The sequence below is a fragment of the Pinus tabuliformis genome, chromosome 8 (assembly GCF_031772625.1).
Source record: "Pinus tabuliformis cultivar Carrire ecotype Pingquan chromosome 8, CPIR1, whole genome shotgun sequence".
Lineage (NCBI taxonomy): Eukaryota > Viridiplantae > Streptophyta > Pinopsida > Pinales > Pinaceae > Pinus > Pinus tabuliformis.
In genome coordinates this window covers 1,463,266,926-1,463,272,999 of record NC_142294.1, presented here as the reverse complement: position 1 = coordinate 1,463,272,999, position 6,074 = coordinate 1,463,266,926, and positions in this window count along the sequence as shown.

The following is a 6,074-nucleotide window of genomic DNA, read 5'->3' as shown; positions in this document are numbered from 1 at the left end:
GGATTAATCGAGCAGTGTTTACCGCGAGGTTCAAGCTCGTTAAAAAATAAACCCGGACCGAGCAAATGTTTCCACCCGCGTTTAAGCTCGTTAAAAAATGAACTATTCCCTGGTAAATAACCACCGTGAATGTAGTACTTCAGCCATTAAAGCCTTGGTCGTGTTTGCACCGTCACCTCCACTTTTCCATTGGCCGATCATTCACCTCCATTTGATTGTTTACCCATTTTGAGGAACAACTGCGAAGAGTGATTTCACTAGCCATCCTTGTGACACTGCCGTGATTGGAAAATTCCAAACCTTACCTGGAATCAGCTGCTACCCATTTTATCACTCATTCCTCAAAAGACGAGTCTTATTTAAGCTCTTTTCAACTGACTCGTAAAATATGAAAAGATCGTCGAGTCCTTGGCCTTCCAGCTCGTTAAAGGGACAGGAAGTGCTATCCCTCTTCTAAATTTTAATCTTTTTGGACGTGAGGGATTATTGCACAAAAAGATCGAGCGCTTGTTTTGTTCGGCTCGTTAAAACTATCGAAAATTCATCCCTTCTGTATTATTTTATACTTTTTCGAACTTAAGGGATTAGATGACGAAAAAGGAATTTTGGAGTTACCTTTACGTACCTTTTCAGACTCTCTAAAAATGAAAAGGAACGAGTTATCTTTGTCGTTAAACTCGTTAAAAAGATTAATAGCGACAAACTTGTCTTTAGACGAGAACAAGTTTCACTATCGCTAGGCTCGTTAAAACATAGCGGTGGGTTTGCCCGAAGGGCAAATTATAGAACACGCATATGTTATCCTCCTCAAGCTTGACAAAAATAAAGAGGTACTGGTCAGCAATGACTGGGGAAAAATTGGGAAGAAAACTCAAAGAATCTTTATTGGTAACAAGTCGCTCTTGAACATGACACTTCCACTCCGTGTCCGAGTCGGGTTGGGTTGTTTCATTCACCGATCACATCACCATGGTCGTGCCATACCATCCACATTTGGGGTTAATGCTACCAATCCATCACATAAGTGTCGCCGACATGTTCAAGAGAAGTCATCCAGAGAAGTCACCTGTGTCCCACCCACTACCATACATTATGCTCCATACTTTCATGACCGCCATCCTGAACCGTATATCATCAGATCGTTTTCACCTCCATCAAAATCATTTGCTCCTTTCCGTGTCATTGATGTGGGATTCATTAAGGCCCTCCTTTGACGGATCACTTCTTGTCGACATCAGCTCATTATCCAAGAAGTTGGTCTAGGAACACCCCATTCAGTACTTTGAAGCTTGCATGCCTCAATGGCAAGTTTCTCACTTCCGGCGACAGGTTTACATCAATGGCCTTCGACCGAAAGATTTTGCGTGGTGTTCGACGCCAAGTCCTTTATTCACACCACGTGAATTGTACTGTAGTACCTTGAGGGTCATTATCATTATCGGTGATTCCTCTCACGCTTGTTAATAGTTTACATCATTGACTGGTAATCAAGCGATGTCTTTCCATGTTCGACTTCAGAACATTTCTCACATGGATCGACTTGTACTTCAAGTGAAGATCGGACGAAATTGAAGACCCCGGATCTAGTTTCATCCATCCGGGCTGCGATATATATTCAGGAAAATAAAGACATTAAAATGTACAACATTGCAGCACAGATAATCATCCTACCAAAGGGATGATGGCTCTATCAGAATCATCAGTCTACACTCAGATGATTGTCTGTCCTACGTACATGAAAATGAATTTATAAAGCTGAGCATGGGAATGCCCGCCTCAGCTAGATCATGAAAAACAGTATGAAGATAATGTATTGTATTGTATCTTATTACAGGTCTCCTCCCAGCATTGAAAGAACTTCGGATCCTCATAATAAAGCATTTCACCCGATTAACGGCCTCATACTTTAGGAGGAAACTGTTATAGACATTTTTGTGCCTTGCAGCTCCAAGCATGAAATGTCCATAAACCAAGGGCTCCTAAGTCCCTAAAAGTGTTGTTCCAACCCCTAAAGGAACAAGGTCAACAAATTACATCTTCTCCCAGAATTTCTCCACCAGAAACTGCTCAGAATCAGTCAAATCAGGATCATTTCAGCTGCTCCACTGGCTAGTTGCGTTGCATAGCACCTAAATACACTAGCTAGGTGCGTTGCAACGCACCTAAATGCACTATCAGGGTGCGTTGAGCGGGAAATGACAAATGGAAATGCCATTCCGCGAGGTGGAAAGACAATGGAAGCTTCCAGAATCTTCTCCAATGACACTTGCCTCATTGAATTCGACCAAGGATGAGTAAGAGGCTCTCAGTCTCCAAGTGGAAGCAAGAACTGACAGAGAGAAGACACTAGTCAAATCATAAGCTGACTCATCCTCCTTGCATACATCTATATATGGATCCCTCATCCCAGAGATCCAGAGGTTGGAATTTTGTACATTGCAAATAATTGCTGTTGGTTTTGAGATAGATATCAGAGTATTGGGTGATTTATGCTTTGTTGGAGGTGAAGAAGGGGCTTCTTTGCTGGGAGGTTGATGCTGGGTCAAGAATCATCGGTTGTAACTCCTCCTGGATCTTCTTGTATATCAATAAAAACTATTTGAGTTTCTCCTACATGCTTGTGTATCATTGATGCTTGTTACATTTGTATGTTTAGCTTAAATCTGATCCTAAGCTATTTATGAATATAGGTCCATGTCTTTGTATAGTTTTCTTCTTCTGTGATCTTACAGGAACTTGGTGAAGCTGGGCAAGTAAGGGAGTAGGTAGCTGGAAGCTGTCAAGGAAGAGAGGGATTGGATCAAAGGACTAGCACAAGACACAGGTCGGTTCTTTCTATCCCCCTCTATCTTTAATTCATAAAGGAAATACAAAAGTAGTTTTCTCTGTTTGTTTCTAAGGCAGCTGTCACACCTTAGTGGGATAGAGCAGTTCTAAATAGACACTTTTCCCGGTAACAGTTGTTGAACATTAATAACAGTATATTATCTTATCACTAGCTGCCTAGTCTCTTCTCCTCAGCCCTTACTAGCATTTCAATCTCATGTAGTCTACAAGTGCCTGTTTGATATTAAGAACAAGAATACTGACTTCCAAGGAAGCATGTTAGGTCAAGAATGGATGCAACACCTCTTCTCCAGTTAATGTAAAGGTGCTCATGGAGAATTGCTCAAAGCCTTGAAACCTTTTCTAGAAATTTTGCATCTACCACTCGTGTGTGGGATACTAATTGGATGAGCCACACCTATTTAGTTGATTTTGGATCATATTACCAATTTTTGATAAGAATGTTAGCACGGTAAAGAGATTACAACCCATACTACAAGGACTAGCCATGCCGCAATTTGAACTACCTTAAAAACTGTACTGATCCGGATTTAAACAGGAACGCAACAATTTACAGAGATAACCATATACACAAAGATGCAGCGGAAATAATACTTCATTTCATTAATGGAAAATACTGAAATATGCTTACAACCAGAAAGGGAAATAAACCAGCTAGGGCGATGGTAGCTTATCTCTGAGAAGAGATGTGGTGGCTACATGCCTCTGAACTGTGTTACAATGAGGCTCAAAGGCCTATTTATTGTTGAGAAACAATGGAAAACCCTTAACATTCCAAAACCTAACCCTAGAAGATGAAACGCCAAACTATGGGCCTCGTTTGGGTAAATTGGTACACCAACTTCCCAGGGTCGTAACTTTGGCATACGATCTCCGTTTGACGCGTACAATAGCTCGTTAGAAAGATCTATCCAAGCACTGCCACTTTGGGAGGCAACATCGGTCCATGGACCCATGTTTCCCTAGATTTCCCAAAAAAACGTCGTTTAGGGCCTCAAAACGGCTCTGGAAGTTCAGGACCCGAAAAACTGCTAAAAATAGTAAGTTGTGCTACAATTAAGGAAACTGAAAATGCTGAGAGAAACAATGGTGGGGGTCCAGGTGGACTTGGCGATGGCCACCAATATCCACCTGGACCATGTACAGTGTATATTACCACAAGATTTAGGTTGCAAGGAATTTCAGTCACATTGATCGATTTTAGAGATCTAGGGATGTAATACTTCCCTTTGATTGTACTATGTGTTAATCGTTACTAAAATTTAGCATTTTATATGCAATGGTAAAAATTTCAAAGATGCCTTCTTCAGTGCTTGCTCAAAAATGATACATATAAGAATTTCAATATTTAATTAAGATAAGATGAGGAGAAAACAAATGGGAGTCATACTTAACAAATAAACAAGGAACAATTTTTAAATAATAAGCAGTCACTGTGGTCATGTTGTTACCTCATTATATGTGGTCCCACCCTTGCTCTCAACCTTCTGACTAACTAGATACAATTAAATAATTGATCTAAGTGAAACAAAACCTTGAGGCCAATGTTTAATACAAATTACAAGCATTCTCTATGGACAACATGTATAACAAGCAAAAACATTATCTTCCAGTGGATCAAGTTTTTTTTTGAGCTAGTCAACTATAGAGATTAAACAAAATTCCACACATATTAGCTACCCACATTCTATCCATGGTTGGGGAGGTCCACACCTGGCTTGCATTTAACCTCCCTCTGTGCTCGATAACTGCCATTACGAGAACAAACACATATGAATATACTATCAATTTATATCAATTCCATTACCTCCAACAACATAAAGACGTCCATCCATCAACATGTACAAAAAGAAAATTTCAGTCAGAAAAATAAAGAGAATAGGTGAATTGTGATGAGACGCCTTTCATGCTGAACTATGAGAGTCCCCCCCCCCACCCTTCTCCCCACCATTGACTCTAGGAACTCTTTTTCTCTTCCCTGTGTTGTTCAATTGCAAAGGTACAACTGATCAGTAATGCTCTATCTCAAACACAAAAAATATACAACCCCAAGAAAACAACAACATAGAGTAATGCATGAAACTTACCCTACAGTCTCTGGAGAATCTAAGTCTTGTTGATGAATATCTAAATGTTGTACCCTTGCCATATGATTATTTCTGGAATGGGTGTCAATTGTTGAATCACTACCTCTTGATAGAGAGCCATCACTTCCAATTTCCACATAAATTGATTTCCCTGGTGCACTTGCAGAAGTTCCTGGACATCTACCAACAATTGCATTTGAAGGATATTCTCCCTCCCCTTGTTGCAGAGTTGATTTATTTTCGTCAACATTCATTCCTGCACATAATAAAGTTAACCATTTTATCAAATTAAGAAAGGAATTAGATATCTAGAACTTTGTTAGGAAAGAAGACTAAAAGATATTTACAATCCAAACTACCATTAATAGTTAATTGGAAAGCGTGATCCTTCATTAGCAACTATTCTCTTCTTATTAAATCCAAGCATGTTTCTATTAAATAGAAGGTTGGCCACTTCAACACCTTCACTGTGCGGGTAATCAGTACTATGATCCAATGTCCTTTTTTTTCCAGTGAAATATAATGAAATAAGTTTGTATTGTCATGATTTGATGTATTCTATAGGGGAAGAGGGGAAGAAGTAGGAGGTAGGAGTAAAGAACAACCAAGGAGAGGCATATGCCTAGTACAATCTTCTTAGTTTTGAATAATGTTGTTCATAACTATTGTTGTTATAAGTACATAAATCTTACTCCTTTAAATTTTTATGCTTTTATTAATTTAATAATTAAGTGCTAGCAAAATTTGGATGTCGATAGGTACATGGTACAGGAGCAGATCTAGACACGCTATGTGTAGGGTCTTGCTATGTGATTAGGGAGGTGAGTTTTTTTTTTTAATCAAACTGCTTTTCATGGTGGTGGATTTATTTGACAATATATTGTGTCAATTTTCATAATACTTAGATTTGTGGGTGATTTCCTTGGAAACCATTTTCTTGGTTGTCCACATTGATACAAAGTATGCAGTTGGCTTATTCTGGTTGAATACTAATAATCTAAACAATAAATTTACATTGCTCTTCCATAGGAGGATTTTTTGGCATTTCGCATGATATGTTGGTTGAAATTCCAAAAGTTTTCGAACTCCATCCTGTCCCTAATGCATATGTACCTACATGAAGTTTAAGCTTAAAGCGAT